The 19,451-nt window shown below is 40.0% G+C and overlaps 1 pseudogene; it reads right to left on the reverse strand.

Moving 5' to 3' along the window:
- Positions 1 to 3,032: 3,032 nt before the first annotated feature.
- The window catches only part of LOC125121931 (eukaryotic translation initiation factor 3 subunit E-like), a 44,900-nt pseudogene continuing 28,481 nt past the window's right edge, over positions 3,033 to 19,451 (reverse strand).

Here is a 19,451-nt window from a genome sequence, read left to right on the forward strand (position 1 = left end):
GAGCCTTCTCTGTAACAGAGACTTTTTCAAGGGCTGAAGACACAGGGAGTGAGAGAGATGAAAGAACCATTCACACAGCACTCGTAAACAGGAGACAGTGACTAATTCTATCATTCTTTAAAGAATAATTGAGCAGCTGTTCTTATACAAAATTAACGATTTTTTTAATGCATACACTCCTTAGTGTTGTTAGACCTTGGTCCGAATGATCTTCGCCTAGCATGCCTATTCATCTAAAGACCAAGAATGCCTCTTTTCCCTGGCCCAAGCACAGCCTTTAATTAGTTAGCCTCTGGATGTGCTAATTTTGATATATTTTGAAGTAACTTGATGGATCTTGAAAAGTAACACTCTGGCTTGTTTTCATAATTAAATTTGTGGCATCTGTTTCTCCTGCAAATATTGTGCTAACCTAAAACCTAAGCAGGGAAGAGAAAATAGAGCAACTTCTGTTTAGAACCATTTTCCTTAGAATATCAATTAATAATTCACTTATTATATCAGAGTGAAGTTTGTTCCAATATATTATTAATGAATTACTGTGTTTTGTGTTGATGCGCAAAACCTGTCTCCAGCAATTACAGAATATCAGAGCCCTAGTATAAGTTATAGTGAAGGCCACATGGGGTGAAGACTCCTATAGTAATATATATTTAGATCCACGATCATGGGGAAATTTTTTATTAAGCAGTTAACTGTGTATGACAATGTGCAAGAAAAGCACAGAAGCCAGTGTCTGTGCTCTCGAGTGCTGGATCCCAAAATTTTCTGTTACTCAATAAATACTCTGAGCACCATTACAGATACTGTACTAAAGCTTCAGTAGGAATACAGATCCGTCTTTGAGTTGCCTTCAATCCGATGAAGGGAAACAATGCTTAGAACATAACAGTACTGAAGTGTGACCACTTTGCCCCCCCCCACCTTCCTAACCTTAGCCATGTAGGTGGTAATTTCCCTTGGTAGCTGGGAAAGCCTGCAGGAGACCTTATTGCCCAGCTGGATGCCTCACCTTAGCATCTCCCAGGCATGTCCTCCTCTTAGCTGTGGTTTTCCATAAAAGAGCAGTAATTACCATGTACAAGAAGTCAAGCCGTAAGACCATTCTCTATTTCTATCAACCCACCAAGTCATAGGCAGGCACAATAAGAGGCTTCTAACTATCCAGAGCCAGCAAGATAACTTGAACAAATTATATAAAACATGACTCTTGACCATCTCCCAGATGAAGGGAACAAACTTTAGCTGAAACTTCTTCACTTAGTTTACTATTGACATTTCCATGTGGCTTTATATTCTAGAGCATCTTATTAGCTTTTTGTTTTTGCACATAGGTGTACAAGTAAATGGTGTGTGGGTGAGAGAGAGAGAGAGAGAGAGAGAGAGAGAGAGAGATGAGTTTCATCACTGAGAGAAAGAGTGTAAAGAGGAATTAACTAAGAGGAGAGGATGCAAACAACCATTCTGAACAAGCTACAAGGAACAGATCTGAGGAGAAAGAGGAGCCAGCAGCAGATGAATGCAGCATTTGGAGAGAATAAAGGGAAGGGAAGAGTGTGTGTCACAGCCCCATGTGCAGAGGTTGGAGAGGGTAGGTTGTTTTCTGCTGTGTCAGGTGGTTTGAGAGAAATGACACAGGAAAATATGCCCAAAGTTTTAGTTTCAAGGGGAAGGAATAATTCCTAATGTTGGCACCTTGATGCCTCAAAGCCAAACAAACAAATTAGACTTATAGCCCTAAGAGAGACCTTCACCCTCTGGCTGTCTTCTTTCATTTTCAAGAGACAAGTCAGGATAAAAGAGACAAGTGAGGTTTGAAACACTGGCCTCAGGGAATTCAAGACAAGGCTTGCACATGTGGGAGCAGGTTGGATCTGGGCAGTCCTAGAAGAGGTTGGGTTTGTGATCATGAATAGAATTATCAAACTGAGTATTGATGAGCGACTCAGTGACTGAACAAAGGCAAATGAGGTGCAGTTGTATTTTCCAGGAATGAGTATTTCCTGAAGGATCTACCAAGGAATGTTGGCCTTGTCTTGATATTTATTAGCCTAGAAGGAGGAAAAATGTTCTCCATCCAGGAACTGATTAGCGCAGGGACAAGACAGTGTCTTCATTCTAGTCCTCATTGAATATTGGAGGGGTTTCAGACATGATGTGAGGATGGCACAGTATGAAAAAGTAAATGGGCTCAAACTTCCATATATTTAAGGGACCTAAGATTTGAAGAGGCAGGTTCTCCTTCGCTGATTTTATTTCTACTCCCCATCTGTGATTTCTGGAAGCTCCTCAATATTTCTCTTTCCCTGTGAACTGATGCAAAGATGGTTTTCACTGTGTCAGTGGAGGGAGTGGTTTCACTCCTGTGGGGACTCAGTCTGCCCTTATGTGATGGAAGAAGAGTCACAGTCAGCCTCCTTCACAACTACTGCCTCATCAATATCAGCCTTGGGGCTTCCCAAAGCCCCAGCCTTTATGCATTTATCTCTTCCTGTTCCATGTCAATTTCAACAGTAGGGGATGCCCTGGGGCTAGAAGAGACACAAGATCCAAATGAATCAATGTCCTATAAGCCAAGTGCTCTGCCTGCAAGCAAGGCAGAGCAATTATTACCCAACACGGGTGCCCTGCTGCTTCTCAAGGACAAGCAGGAGAAGTGAATCCATCACAGCCCTGCCAATTCGGATGCATTTTAAACTGCAGAGGCCTCTTTCATTTGTGCTTGGCGTCATTCTCAGCATTCTTTCAAGACTGGCAATTTGCATGAAGGGAAAGAAGAAGAAAAAGCACAGGGATGATGGCTTTGAAATTGAAATGGAGACAGGGATGAAACTGCTCTTCTTGAGGAAAGACACATTCTGTGTGAGAGTTTGGGGAGGGGAGATTTCTAGTTAACTGTAATCTTTCAGCCCAGCCTGGCACTGATAATTCAAGTGTGTATATGTGTGCGTGTGTGTGTGGCTTTTCATATTGAGAGCTAAAAATCACAAGTCCTGGAAATGGCAACCTGCAGAAAGAAGAAAATATGGTCACTAGCCTGCTGGGTGAGACTCTTGATCTGCTCCCAGACCCGTGGGATCTGGGAGACTTCCAGGGCCTACCTCAGAGAAGCCATGGTGGGTTTTCAGAATGTAGACCAAGAGGACTGGGGAGATCCCAGCAGTGCTCATGAGATCTTTGGGTTGAGCTTGAAGCAGAAAATCCTTGGGAAACCTCCCTTTTGAACAGTCAGTTAATGAAAATTAGAATTGGATAAAAGGATGGAAATAAGATATAAAGGTTATAATTGTGTGAAGCTGGAGTCATAGTCCAGAGGTGCTAAATTGAACAGAAATTAATGATCTTAATTCAGTCTGAGCTGAAGTAAGGTTAAGGCACCAAGACTCAGAGAAATTAAGAAATTAGAACCTTGAAAACTTGGACAAAATTTAAGTGCCCCAACTTACGATGCCAGAAATGAAGGTGGGCCAACTGCCACGTGATGCTCGCAGGAGTGTTTGCAGGCCATGTGCAGATTATGGAAAGGAGACAGGGTCCTATACTGCAAAATACTCTAGACTGAAAATGCTGAAACAGGCAATAACTGTCATATTTTCAAAATTTTATTGAAATATAGATGACTTACAATAACGTGTTAGTTTCAGGTATATAGCAAAGTGAATCAGCCATACATCTATATATATATTCTTTTTCAGATTCTTTTCCCATATAGGTTATCACAGAATATTGACTAGATTTCCCTGTGCTCTATAGTAGGTCCTTCTTGATTATCTATTTTATATGCAGTAGAGTATATCTGAAAATCCAAGCTTCCTAATTTATCCTTATCATTGACTATCATTTCACTATAAAATGTCTAAATTTCTCTCTCCTTTCCATTAAATAGTATGTAAAGTGAGAGAAAATAGACTTTGATAGGGATTCTGAAGATGGGAAAAATAGTATTGTTTTCTCTTTTCTAGATGGGCAGTGGGGTTTAAGTGTCTGTTGTACAGTCACCAGTCAAATTTCTAGGATGTTAAGCATCATGAACAGGATAGTGTGGTATGTATCACCAGAGCCATCTTCCATGGTAGATAGCAGGGATGAAGAACCATGGTATTTGATTTCAGTCATTAGGGTATTGGTGGTAGGGGTGGGGTTCACAAGAGCTACCTCTATTGGCAGAACAGATTAGAAAAATTTTCTGCTATGGTCTGAGGTTGCTCTGGTGGCTGCAGTAGGAATTCTGGCCTGTTAGAAAAGAGTAGCTCAGATTTCCTGTGCAGCTATGTGAAGGGAAGGACCCTCTCTGGATCTTGATTGTCTTCCCCTGACAACAGTGCCCTCCAAAGGTCGATCAGTCAATTGCAGGCACATGGGATTATTCCAAGATTGAAATTCAGGTGCTCTAAATTACGTCTTTTTAAAAAGTCGAATATTAAAAGCCATGGGGTCACACTTAGAAAATTTAGCAAAGTATAAAACAGAAAAAATTGCAATCACCATTTAGAAATAACAACTTGGTATTTAAACAAATATTTCTTTAAACCTATGTATGCTTTCCTTGTATATAAGCAGTCATACATGCTTAAATTTGTATGTACTAAGTGTTGTGGTCCGTGTGTGTGTTGGAAAAGAATTTTCAGACTCAGAGCATGGAGAACTGATCCTGAACATGTGGTTGTGTCTGTTATTACAGCCCAGGGACAAAGGAGAGGGGTGAGGTCTTATGACACACTTGCTGACCCGCTGATTGGTTAGGGAAAGAGGGGACTCACCATACACTTGCTGGCGTTTTGGGTGTATATTTCCCCTATAGGAGTGGGGTGAGGAGTAGGCCATATACTTTTCCTAGTATAGGGCAGGTGGGCCGGGTTGCTGAAGGAGGGAGGGTGCTTAAAAACTTTACAACAGTTGTCATGAGACTGGTGGGGTTAAGGTTCTGGTAATTTTTATCCCAGTCAGAATTTATCTCATTGGAGAGGCCTTGAAGTCCCACATTAAGTTGGGGTTGTGCCATTCTTTTCGCTCAGAAAGTATCTTTTGGTGAATGCTCTTTATACTTAGGGAGAAAATAAAAATTGTAGCATTTGACAAGAGCTATACTAGAAGTAAACAGGGTGCTGTAGCAGTATGTGAGAATGTCCAGCCCTGTCTGATTGAAAGTTGTTAATTTAAAAATAAATTATACATTGTAAGAATTCTAATGGATTAGTTGAAACTGTTCAGGTCAGGGATAGGAGGGAGAAGACAACTTTTGAGTGGCAAGAGTAAGTTGTACAGTGTTACAAAGCTAAACCTTTGTTGAAGCATGTTAGAGAAACTACTTGACTGAAGTATAGTGTAGGGGTTGATATGGAATGGTGAATGAATTAAGAGGGAAATCAATTTAATGGAGTGTCAGATACCCCTGTGTGGTCAAAAGTTTGTGGAATCTGTGTATAGTTAACAGAAATATTGTCTTAAAAATCCAAAACTTGATGGGAGAGTGGTTGTCAGTGAAAATGCCAAACTAAGAACCTCTAAGAACCCAGAAATGTGCTTCATAAAAAGCAACAAGAAAACTGGAAAAAATTGTCAGAATAATGTTTAAGAATTCTGAAAATTAAACAAAGTCTTGCAGCAGTCCAGGGAATGTTTATTCAAAAAAAGTGGCCAAATCAGGAATGAGAATGAAGTGTGTGGCATTTTAACTTGTAAATTTTCATTCCACAGCTCCACGGTAGCCTTAAAGATGAAGAGCCAACAATCATGGCTAAACCAGCAGAACTGCCACTGGAGGAGGCAAAATGGAATTGGTCCTCCTTCAAAGCCTCATTTTCAAGAATTCTTACTATTATTGTCCTCTCCTGCAGTTCCCCTTCTTCAAGGCTGCCTTATTCTGTCCTAACTTGGCACTCCCCCAATGGCAATAGCCTCTTACTTGGCATATTTGTTTAAAAAAGAAGTGGCAATTCTTGAACATTACAGATGCCTTAAACAGTGATGGTAGTTTGAACAAATAATTGCTACCCAAGAATCTTTAAAGGAAAAACCGGGAAATGAGATATTCCTAGGAGCTTTTAAACATCTCTACCACTTTACTGGGACTCAGAAGGCCACGTGCACATGTGGGGTAATGCATTTGCTCAGGGCTTTGCACATGGTCAAAAGGTGCCTGAGATATTCTCAGCTTGCACTTCTGCTGAACTCAAGGCTCTATACAAGCAGGAAATAAAGGTAGAATTGTCAAGTGCATGACTTAGTGTTTAAAGGGTGCCTTAAAATAGACACATACAGAGCTGATTGACAAAGACTGGGGGACTTGCTAAATCCAGGTATTTAAGGAAATTTCCACCCAATCATTAGGTGACACTAAGAGACTTAATTATACATAGACTATAAAGAATACTGACTTCACAGATTAGTTCAGGAAAGTTACTAAACAACAAAAAAATAGCACAACAATAAATAGAAATAACAAATCATGAGTAGAGGAGAGAATTTTATTTCCAAAGTTACTACTACATGTTATTTAAAATGACCTAATTCAGAAAAAAAAGGAAGATTAAAAAATAAGAAAGCACGACAAACAAAAAACCCTCATTGAATTGTACATATTATTTATATTTATTCTTTGTCTTTTTTTTTTTTTGTCTTTTCTAGGGCTGCACCTGCAGCATATAGATGTTCCCAGGCAAGGGGTTTAATTGGAGTTGTAGCCTCTGGCCTATGCCAGAGCCACAGCAATGCAGGATCCGAGCCATGTCTGTGACCGACTCCACAGCTCACGGCAATGCCAGATCCTTGACCTACTGAGGGAGGCCAGGGATCGAACCCACAACCTCATGGTTCCTAGTTGGTTTCATCAACCACTAAGCCACAATAGGAACTCCAAATTGCACATTTTAAAAGCATGACTTGTTTGGTACATGCATGGGTATAAATATACCAATGGAAACTACCTCTTAGGATGTCCAGGACATTAGAAAATTAATAGACAAAGATTCTCAATCAGCCTTTTTAAATACATTCAAAGAAATAAAATAAATTATATCAACAGAATAAAAGGAACGTATAACTGATATCTAATCAAAGTGAGCATATCAATGAAAGGGTAGGAATTATAAAAACAAATCAAATAAAATTAACTAGAGTAGAAAATTAAAATAATTGAAATGAAAAATGCACTAAAGGATATCTGTAGCAGATTCAAACAGGCTGGAAAATGATTCAGAAAAGTTGAAAATAGATCAACTGAGATTATCTAGCATGAGGAACAAGAAGAAAAAGAAAGTTGACCCAAACCTCAGAAAACTGTGGGACTATCAAGCGTACCAACATGCAAATAATGGGAATCCTAGACAGGAGAGGTGGGGCAAGGAGAAATTCAATAAATAGTGGCAGAAAACTCCAAATTTGATGAAAAGGCTAATCTGTACATCCGATAAGCTCAACACATTCTACATTGGGTAACTTCAAAGAGCGCTATGCCTAGACAATCAATAAAACAAAGGAGAATCTCTAAGCAAAAAAGAAAGAAATGGCTATTCCCATATAAGGGCTCTTCGATAAGATTACCCACTAATTTCACTTCAGAAACAGGAGGCCAAAGGTAATCAGATCATATATTCAAAGTGATAAAAGTGAAAGAATGCTAACAAAACCTTCTAGATCTATCAAAACTCTCCTTTGAAAATGATGAATAAATTCAAGCACACAATGACTTTTTTAAAAAACAGAAAATTTGCCAGCAGCAAACTTTCCTTTGAGCGATAATAAACGGTGATCTTCAGGATGAAATGAAAGAACAGTAGATAGTTCTTAAAGTGACATGAAGAACCCTCTAGCAGGGGGGAAAGTTGAGTGAGAATCAAACCTCATCCTACCAGCCCTAGCAGGGCAATTCTTACAGAGCACTATACTTCTCCCTACCATCTCCACTCTCTGGTCATCTTTGTAAGAGAGCTGAAAGAAGAAGGCAGAGCTTTGCCTTGTTTGGCCTCAGCTGGGAATATGCAGGTTGGGTGACTCAATCCTTGTGCCATCATAGGCATGTCCTCAAGTCACCACAGAATAGCCACTACTATTGCTTTTGGAGTTACAAATATATTTTAGCAAGCAGAGAAATTTGCAAGTATACAGTCCATAAATAATTAGTTGCCTGATAATAAGCCCCCCAAAAGGTAAAGAGAGATAGCTGGATAGGAGAAATGTATTTATATTCTTCTGAAATCATGGTGATATTTAAGCAAACTAGATTGCTATCAATTAAGATAATAATTGTAATCTCCAGGGAAACCACTGAGAAAATAATTAAACAATAATAAGAGAAAAAAGTAAAAGAATGGCAAAGTAATAAATATGATGCAATTTTATTTAACCCAAAATAATATAATAGTAAAAGAATATAGAAATAACAAAAACAAAAGAAAAATGGTGTAAGACATACAGTTAACAAATAGCTAGCTACGTGGCAGATGTAAATCCTCCCTTATTGGTAATTACATTAAATGTAAATACATTAATTATTCCAATTAAAAAGGAGAGTGGAAAAGGGATTAAAAAGAAAACAAAACTTGATCAAAACTAATTGTTGCCTACAAGAACCACACTCTAGATCCAAAAACAAATACATTGAAAGTAAAAGGAGTGAAAAAAGATATCCTAGGCAAACAGTAACCAAAAAAAGAGGTGGAGTGTCTATACGATATTAGGAAAAAAAAATAGACCTTAAAACAAAACTTATTTATTAGAGATGGAGAATGAAACTTATAAAACTTGTGTAATTTTTGAGGAAGATATAACCATATCAATGTGTACCTAACAAGAAAGCCCCAAAGGAAATGAAATAAAGACAGAAAGAAGTAGGTAAATAGACAACTCGGCGATGAGAGATGGAGAGTTTGATGCCCCACATTCAGTGATGATAATGTGTTAGATAATGTTAGATTTCACAAGGATGGATGAGCTCTAAACTTGCTTTCATCCTCGGGGTCTCTACTCATTTCCCAGGTCCTGCCTCAGCAGCTCTTGCACAAAGTCAGACCTTAGTGGCACTGATTTTTCTCCAGCATCCATTGGACTTTTGTCTTGACTCAAAATATTTTTGGTTCAGTCACCATAAGGTATCTTGTCTGTGCTTCTCAGCCAAGAAAATGAGCTCCCTGAATAGAAAGCTTGTTTTGGAGCATAGCTTCTAGGGTAAGTGTATGTTTTCAAAACACATTGGAAGAATGGAGTGAATATCCATTAATTTTTATTCAGTTGTCACTAAAAGGTGAGAAAGCCTGTGTTATATAAAGATTAACACAAGTTTGAAGAGATAATACTAAGAAGTTTGAAAACAATTCTGGAAATAGGCATTAACTTTTAGGGCTTTAGTGGCTGTAGTGTAGGCCTGCAGCTGCAGCTCCAATTTGACCCCTAGCCTTGTAACTTCAATAAGCCACAGGCGCAGCCCTAAAAATAAAATAATAATAATAATAATAATAAGGGATAAATAAACTGTATTCTCCAGAAATTATTGACAATAACTTTACTGCAACTTCCCTCATCTAACAGTTGGTGTTTTATTTAAATTCCTCCATATCTTTTTTTTTCAATAGCTGTGAAGTCAGAAATTAATAAATGAAAATATAGGGGAGAGGCTATTTGCCTTTTTTCTTCCCAGATGAAAATTTACAAAGCTTTGTTTTCAAAAGTAACGAGAGTTGAAAAAAACAGATGTAAGAAATCTTATAGAAAAATAGAGTGATATAAAAAATTTCTGTAATTCTCTTCATCAAAATCACTTATGAGTGTTTGTGTGTGTGTGTGTATATGTGTGTGTGTAAAACTCAGTGACAAATAGAAAGGATTTTATACCTAATTGGATTTAAGTGATAAAGGATAAGGGTTTGAAACAGCTGCACGAAGAATAGAAACATTATGTTTACTTGGGTAATAACAAAACAGGTCAACTATAGATGAATAAAATTTCCTTATCTTTTTTTTCCCCATGGTTTATTTCTCCTTTCTGTTGGTGATAAGACCTGCCATTCTTCTCCTAGACCAGTTTTTGCAGACATTTTCAGTGGAATATAGTTAGTGAAAGGAAACCAAATCAGTTTCTGTATGGGGAAGGGTTTCAATTGTATTGTAGATAGATTGGGAAGAAGGGCAGGTGAGATGGACAACACTGCATTTATCTGCCAATCATATTTAATCATTGTGGGCCAAGGGGCAGTAATTAGAGCTCTGATTTGTTTTCCATCAAAGACTACTAAGAGGGCATCCCCATTGTCCAAAGATAGATGGCATTTTGGTGTGTGTGTGTGTGTGTGCACACGTGTGCGCGCACGCACACGCATATGCGCATGCAGGAGCTCACACATGCATTCTGTTTCACACCGTGTTTTTTGTTTGTTTATTTCAGAATGTTTGAAGATACTATGCGTAAGACATAGGTTGAGTTTCTGAATGCTTGACAATTGCAGGGTTTTAATGAAAAGCAATGCAAATTATATTCATTCTTTCAATGACAATTTATTGAGCAATTTTTTCTTTCTTTTTTTTTTTAAAGCTAGTTCCTTGGTTCTACATTCTCTCTCATAATACAAGGGAAGTTTTGGCCCAAAACTGCTATATAAAACAATATATTCCATTCAGAAAACTTTATTTTTGATAAAGGATTGGTGGAAGCGGCTCTTTTGCTTCTCCATCTCATCTGTCTTCCTATCCTCTTGTTCCCTAGCAAGTAGAAAAGAACTCTGCTTGTAGTTCCTCTTAAGTGCTGAGGAAAGGGAGAGACAGGGGTAGCCTGAGGCAGAGGAAAACTAGGAAGAGAAGAAGCCCTCAGTGTATTCAAGAGCATCCAATGCTATGACATCCGGCAGCACTGAGGACTGAGGGGACTTGAGTGGTCCACCGAGAGCTTGACTTTCCTTCCAAGGATGATACCTGGGGTGTACAGAGCGTGTTGACTTCCAAAGCATATCCCTATCTCTTCCCTGCTGTCCTACTGGCTGTGAGCAAGGGGATGGGGCTGCGGAGGGGAGATCTCGGGCCCCTTGAGGCCTGTGCCTGGGACAGAACCCACAGTGGCCCCTTTCCATGCTGTGCAGCCCGAGGTCATCAAGTTAGGGTTGCAATAAGGAAAAGTCTTTTTCTGAGCCTTTGCTGCAATCTGAACACTGTGCTAGAGACTCAAGAGGCATGTCATCCTCACTCTAACCTCACGAAATGTGAGTTTCGGTCCCTGTTCTGACTGAGGAGGCTGAATGTCAGGAGGGTCAAGTAAAGTGCTCAAAGTCATGCAGCCAAAAAAACCCCAGGACTGAGACCCACACTTGGACAAGCCTGTGTATTTTGATTGTTTCATGCTGCTTTCAGTAAGCAGCCTGGGTTTCTGCTGAAAACCATCGAGTTTGCAAAACTGGGAAATATAGATGAGGATTGTAAAATTTTTGGACAAGTGGTAATTCTTCTCCGAACTATGTGAACTTTCCCAACATTAGGGGGTTTTGAAGGCATCATTATATACATATGCAAGTATTATACATGCATATAATGTATACTTAGTGTATATTTATATTATGCAAAATTAATCTGCATAACATACACCTCCCTATAATACACATATAATAAATGTAAATATACATGTACACATGCACACAGAGACATTGCTGATACCCTGACCGGCTGTCCCCTCTGGCTGACCAGGGAAAGCCTGCAGAAAAAAGTTCAGTAAGTTTGGAGGGTCAGAGCAGCAGCAGGGGGAGGTGAAGGTGTTCACTTTGGTTAAGACCTTAACTGGTGGCTCTGGGTGTCCTTTGAAGCAGGAGATAGATGAGTCCCAGGCTGAGCTGCTGGAATCTGTTCGCTGTGGGCAGACACTTCAAGATAAAGAAGAGGCAGGAACAAGGAGGAGCTGGGTCCTGCTTGGATAAAAGATAGAGAGACCACATATTTCTCATTCTTAAGGTCAGGGAGACCTCCCATTCCACACATGGGCAGAAAGTTCCTCAGGAGTCAGAGAAGGGAAGGGAGACAGGCACATCTTGTCAACTTTCCAGAGACCTTTGTGTTAGAATCCATTCTGGTTAAAAGATGCACATGCACAGGGAAAGCCCTGAGTCCGGCCAAAGCCAGACGAAGCAAGATGATTGGCCAGAGGAAGCCCAGAAGGACTGCCCCCATGCAAGTGATTTGATCCACCCCCAAGTGCATGGCACTCTCTTCCTCTCTGTCTCTGTCTCTCTCTCTCCTAGCTGCCCCTCCTGCCACCAGAGCCTTCCTGTTCTTTCTCCACACCTATTTCCTCTCCCTTCTCTCTTAATAAAGAGTTATTTGCCTCACACCTCTCAATCTCTTTGCTGAACTCTTTCTCCAAAGGGACAAGTTCTGGGGACCAAAATCATGTGATTAGGGTTCAGCATTCTGGCCCCTACTGAAACACTACTACATCAAAAGTTGTGTGTCTGTGTCTATGTGTGTTGAGGGCCATAGCAAGGAGTCGAGTAAATGCAGATTCCAGAGGCCTCCAGTAACACAGAGGATGATGCTTAAAGTTGATTTGTTAGGGAGTTTGCTTGTGGAAATGCGTTAAATTAGAAAGGTGACTACAGAAATGCAGCCACACAACTTAATATTACATGTGAATGTCTCCGAAAGTTAAATCAGCACTTTCCTTGCCTTCAGCATATATTTGAAAGGAGCTCATGCCCTTTCAGAGCAAACGCATAAATTTAAGCAATAAAGCAAAGATATCTTTCTAGGAGGACATAATATATAAAGACAAAAACATCAGCTATAAATCAATGCATATTGATTTAAATAAATAGGATCATTGCCCTCTGGTAAACCTAGCTCAGAGGCTGAGCAGAGTGGATCCTCTGCTCAGAAACCTAGTGGCTTTTTGCATTTCTTTTTTTTAGTTTTTTTTTTTTCCCACTGTACAGCAAGGGGGTCAGGTTATCCTTACATGTATACATTACAATTACATTTTTCCCCCAGCCTTTCTTCTGTTGCAACATGAGTATCTAGACAAAGTTCTCAATGCTACTCAGCAGGATCTCCTTGTAAATCTATTCTAAGTTGTGTCTGATAAGCCCAAGCTCCCGATCCCTCCCACTCCCTCCCCCTCCCATCAGGCAGCCACAAGTCTTTTCTCCAAGTCCATGATTTTCTCTTCTAAGGAGATGTTCATTTGTGCTGGATATTAGATTCCAGTTACAAGTGATAGCATATGGTGTCTCTCTTTATCTTTCTGGCTCATTTCACTCAGTATGAGATTCTCTAGTTCCATCCATGTTGCTGCAAATGGCATTATGTCATTCCTTTTTATGGCTGAGTCGTATTCCATTGTGTATATATACCATGTCTTCCGAATCCAATCATCTGTCGATGGACATTTGGGTTGTTTCCATGTCCTGGCTATTGTGAATAGTGCTGCAATGAACATGCCGGTGCATGTGTCTCTTTTAAGTAGAGTTTTGTCCGGATAGATGCCCAAGAGTGGGTTGTGGGGTCATATGGAAGTTCTATGTCTAGATTCCTAAGGTATCTCCAAACTGTTCTCCATAGTGGCTGTACCAGTTTACATTCCCACCAACAGTGCAGGAGGGTACCCTTTTCTCCACAGCCCCTCCAGCACTTGTTATTTGTGGATTTATGAATGATGGCCATTCTGACTGGTGGGAGGTGATATCTCATGGTAGTCTTGATTTGCATTTCTCTTATGATCAGCGATGTTGAGCATTTTTTCATGTGTTTGTTGGCCATCTGTATATCTTCTTTGGAGAAATGTCTATTCAGGTCTTCTGCCCATTTTTCCATTGATTGATTGGCTGTTTTGCTGCTGGGTTGTATAAGTTGTTTATATATTCTAGAGATTAAGCCCTTGTCAGTTGCATCATTTGAAACTATTTTATCCCATTCTGTAAGTTGTCCTTTTGTTTTCTTTTGGGTTTCCTTTGCTGTGCAAAAGCTTTTCAGTTCGATGAGGTCCCATGGGTTTATTTTTGCTCTAATTTCGACTGCTTTGGGGGACTGACCTGAGAAAATATTCATGATGTTGATGTCAGAGAGTGTTTTGCCTATGTTCTCTTGTAGGAGTTTGATGGTGTCCTGTCGTATATTTAAGTCTTTCAGCCATTTTGAGTGTATTTTTGTGCATGGTGTGAGGGTGTGTTCTAGTTTCATTGCTTTGCATGCAGCTGTCCAGGTTTCCCAGTAATGCTTGCTGAATAGACTTTCTTTTTCCCATTTGATGTTCTTGCCTCCCTTGTCAAAGATGAATTGACCATAGGTGTCAGGGTTTATTTCCAGATTCTCTATTCTATTCCATTGGTCTGTCTGTCTGTTTTGATACCAGTCCCACACTGTTTTGATGACTGTGGCTTTGTAGTATTTCTTGAAGTTTGGGAGAGTTATGTCTCCTGCTTGGTTTTTGTTTCTCAGGATTGCTTTGGCGATTCTGGGTCTTTTGTGGTTCCATATAAATGTTTGGATTGTTTGTTCTAGTTCTGTGAAAAAAGTCCTGGGTCATTTGATAGGGATTGCATTGAATCTGTAGATTGCTTTGGGTAGTATGGCCATTTTTAGAATATTGATTTTCCCAATCCAGGAACATGGAATAGCTTTCGATTTCTTTACATCTTCTTTGATTTCTTTGATGAAAGTTTTATAGTTCTCGGCATAGAGGTCCTTTACCTCCTTGGTCAGGTGTATTCTGAGGTATTTGATTTTGTGTGGTGCAATTTTAAAAGGTATCGTATTTTTGTATTCCTTTTCTAATATTTCATTGCTGGTATACAGAAATGCAACTGACGTCTGAATGTTAATCTTATAGCCTGCTACTTTGCTGAATTTATGAATCAGTTCAAGTAGTTTTGGGGTTGAGTCCTTAGGGTTTTGTATGTATAGTATCATGTCATCTGCATACAGTGACAGTTTGATCTCTTCTCTTCCTATATGGATGCCTTGTATTTCTTTGGTTTGTCTAATTGCTGTGGCTAGGACTTCCAAAACGATGTTGAAGAGCAGTGGTGAGAGTGGGCATCCCCGTCTTGTTCCAGATTTGAGTGAGAAGGCTTTCAGTTTTTCCCCATTGAGGATTATGTTTGCTGTGGGTTGATCATAAATGGCTTTGATTATATTCAGGAATGTTCCCTCTATCCCCACTTGGGCGAGGGTCTTGATCATGAATGGATGTTGGACTTTGTCAAATGCTTTTTCTGCATCTATTGAGATGATCATATGATTTCTGACTTTTTCTTTGTTAATGTGGTGTATGATGCTGATTGATTTGCGTATGTTGAACCATCCTTGTGAACCTGGGATGAACCCCACCTGGTCATGGTGTATAATTTTTTTGGTATGTTGTTGGATTCGGTTGGCTAAGATTTTGTTGAGAATTTTTGCATCTATATTCATCAATGATATTGGGCAATAGTTTACTTTTTTGGTGGTATCTCTGTCTGGTTTTGGAATGAGGGTGATGGTGGCATCATAGAATATCTTTGGGAGTATTCCTTCTTCTTCAACCTTTTGAAAGAGTTTAAGGAGAATGGGCACCAGTTCCTCTTTATATGTGTGATAGAATTCGCCTGTGAAGCCATCTGGTCCTGGACTTTTATTTGTAGGGAGTGATTTTATGACCTATTCAATTTCATTTCTAGTGATCAGTCTGTTCAGTTGGTCTGTTTCTTCTTGATTCAGTTTTGGCAGGCTGTAAGATTCTAGAAAATTGTCCATATCTTCCAGATTGTCAAACTTGTTGCCATATAGTTGTTCATAGTATTCTCTTATGGTTTTTTGTATTTCTGCTGTATCCGTTGTGATTTCTCCTTTTTCATTTCTAATTTTGGTTATTTGGGTTCTTTCTCTCCTCTTTTGAGTGAGTCTGGCCAGGGGTTTGTCCATTTTGTTCACCTTTTCAAAGAACCAGCTCTTGGTTTTATTAATTTTCTCTATTGTTTTTTGAGTCTCTATTTGATTGATTTCTTCTTTGATCTTTATCATTTCCTTCCTTCTGCTGACTTTAGGCCTTTTTTGTTCTTCTTTTTCTAATTCGTTTAGGTGGAGGGTTAAGTTGTCCATTTGGGATCTTTCTTCTTTTTGGAGAAAGGCCTGTATTGCTATAAATTTCCCCCTGAGTACTGCTTTTGCAGCATCCCATAGCTTTTGAGCGGTTGTGTCTTCATTATCATTTGTTTCAAGGTAGTTTTTAATTTCCTTCTTGATTTCCTCATGGACCCATTGGTTTTTTAGTAGCATGTTGTTTAGTCTCCATGCAGTAGGTTTTTTCTCTTTCCTTTTCCCATGGTTGATCTCTAATTTCATGGCATTGTGGTCAGAGAAGATACTTGGGATAATTTCTATGCTCCTAAATTTATTGAGATTAGCTTTGTGTCCCAAGATGTGGTCGATTCTTGAGACTGTTCCATGAGCATTTGAGAAGAATGTGTGCTTTTTTTGGATGTAGTGTCCTGAAGATATCAATTAAGTCTAACTTTCCTATTGTTTCCTTTAGGATCTCTGTTGCTTTATTGGTTTTCTGTCTAGAGGATCTGTCCATTGATGTGAGGGGGTATTAAGGTCTCCCACTATGATTGTATTCCCATCAATATCTCCCTTTATGTCTGTTCATATTTGTTGTATGTATCTGGGTGCTCCTGTATTTGGGGCATATATGTTGATGATAGTAACATCCTCTCCTTGGATGGATCCCTTAATCATTAAGGAGTGTCCTTCTTTGTCTTTCTTTATGTCTTTTGTTTTAAAGTCTATTTTGTCTGATATGAGCATTGCGACTCCTGCTTTTCTGTCTTGTCTACTGGCGTGAAATATTTTTCCCCACCCTTTCACTTTCAATCTATATGTATCTTTTGTCCTAAGGTGAGTTTCTTGTAGGCAGCATATTGAAGGTTTTTGCCTTTTATCCACTCAGCCACTCTGTGTCTTTTGATTGGGGCGTTCAGTCCTTTGACATTTAAGGTGATAATTGATAGATGATTATTTATTGCCATTTGAACCTCATGTTCCAGTTGATTCCATGGTTCTCCATTCTTCCTTTCTTTTTTTTTTTTTTTTTGGTTGGATGGTCTCCTGTTATTATCTTCTTGAGTGTATTTTTTTTTCATTTTTTGCAAATGCAATATTTGGTTTTGGCTTGTGGTTGCCCTGTTTTTTAAGTATGCTAACCCCTTCCCATAATTGTGTGTTTTAGCCTGATGGTCCTGTAGGTTCAAACACTTCATTACTATATTAAGATTAAGAAGAGAAACACACAAAAAAAAAACAAACAAAATGGGTTATTTTCTTCCTAACATCCCTTGCCCACATTTTATGGTTTTGATGACTCTTTTTTATTTTTTTATTTTTAATTTTATTTTGTTTGAGTCCTGTTCATGATTAAATCTGTATGCTGGCTTATTTGAGTGACTGCTCTCTGATTGTGGTTTCCTCAGTTCTAGTTCTTCCTCTTCTTCTTCTTTTTTTTTATCTTTTCTTTTTTCTTCCCTTTTCTTCCTTTCTTTTTGGTTTAGAGAAGCCCTTTCAATATTTCCTTTAACCTGGGTTTTGTGTTGCAGTATTCTTTAAGTTTTTGTTTGTTGGAAAAAAATTTTATTTCCCCTTCTATTTTAAATGATAGTCTTGCTGGATAGAGTATTCTAGGTTGCATATTTTTTCCTTTGAGCACTTTAAATATCTCTTGCCATTCCCTCCTGGCCTGTAGTGTTTCTGTAGAGAAGTCAGCTGATATTCTTATGGGGGTTCCCTTGTAGGTAACATTCTGTTTTTCTCTTGCTGCCTTTAGGGTCCCCTCTTTATCACTAACTTTTGCCATTTTTATTATGATGTGTCTTGCTGTGGGTCTATTTGGGTTCAGTTTGTTTGGGGCCCTCTCTGCTTCCTGTATCTTGAACCCAGCATCCTTTAGATTTGGGAAGTTTCCAGTGATAATTTCGTCAATTATATTTTCCATCCCCTTATCTTTTTCTACTCCTTCTGGAGTTCCTACTATGCGTAGATTGGCCCACTTTGTATTATCCCATAGGTCTCTTATATTGCTTTCCAGTTTTTTGATTTGGTTTTCTGTCTGTTGACCGGATTGAGTGATTTCCATTATTCTATCTTCCCTATCACTGATTCGTTCTTCTGCATTATTCATTCTTGTTTTTACCGCCCTTAGTTCCGTTTGCTTCTCTGCAAATGAATGTTCTAGTTTTTCTTGGCTCCTCCTTATATTTTCTAGTTCCTTGCTGAGGGTGTCTGCATTACTATTCATATCTTCTCTTAATTCCTTCAGTATTTGCACTATTTCTCTTTTGAACTCCAGGTCTGTCAGACTGCCGAGATCTGTTTCCTTGTTGACTGTTTTAGGTGAGTTCTCCTGTTGGTTTGACTGGGGGTGGTTTCTCAGCTTCTTCATCTTGCTTGTTGTTTTCTTTCTCCTGAGGGAGTTGTACTCTCCATGATCAGGCAGTGTTTGCTTGTCACTGCTGTGGAATATTTCCTGAGGGCTGGCGTTGTTGGTCAATCTTTTTTGAGGCAGTGTGGCTTTTCTGGAGTGTTGATGGGGCTAACAGTGTTTCTTTGAAGCAAAGGAGGACTTCCTGAGGGCAGACAGGACTGGGAGGTCCACACCACGATGGTAGCAGATTTCCCTTGGTCATGCAGAGCTTGCTCTGGTGTTTTTAGGGGGTTGGCGGTTGCCTTGGGGCAGCCCGACTCAGAAAAATCGTCCGGGAATAAGGCAGATCTATTCACTGCCTGGCTAGGCTTGTTCTAGGTTGTCTGGGCTGCAGGCCTTTTCTCGGGGGCTTGTGGTGTTTGGTGCTACTCTGCGGAAGTGTAGCCCCTCCAAAGGGCAAGCAGGCCTGTGCAGGGACAGCCCCTGTGGTGGTAGGCTTCAGGCAATGTTGAGGCCAGCGGTCCTGGATGGCAGGCAGCCCCAGGTTCGGCGAGAGTGTAGGGGGTGGCAGGGGTGGGGGGAGGGGATGCACTGGGAAGCACAGCTTTCAGCTAGCTAGGGGGCCTGTAAGCTTGCTGTGGTGTGGGGGGTATTCTATGGGGACCCACCCCTTCTTCCCTCCCCAGCACGGGCAGCAGACCAGGCTCTTTTCCCAGGTTCCCTCTGATGCGGCTTTCCACTTCCCTGCCCCTAGAGTATTGCTCCCTTCCTCTGGAACAGCTTTGTTTTCTATTCTCCCAGGCAGTCCTCTGCCCCGTCAAATGTTTTCTAGACCTCCCAGGCAGTTTCCACTCCGCCCCGACCCCCCATCCCGGGGACTATCCTCTGGAGCCTAGGTCTTCGGTGCCCAGCCCCCACCCAGGCGTCTCAATTTTTGGTGACTGTGCCCGTAGTTCAGATGGTCCGTTCGGTTCTTGATCAGCTTTTCCATACTCCAACTTACTGCTACACTCTTCTCTGCATCTGGAGATTCCTCCGGTTCGTTTGATCTTTACCCCGTGTAGGTGACTTTCCAGGGTGCGGGATCCCT

This window comes from Phacochoerus africanus, chromosome 3, assembly GCF_016906955.1.
Source record: "Phacochoerus africanus isolate WHEZ1 chromosome 3, ROS_Pafr_v1, whole genome shotgun sequence".
Lineage (NCBI taxonomy): Eukaryota > Metazoa > Chordata > Mammalia > Artiodactyla > Suidae > Phacochoerus > Phacochoerus africanus.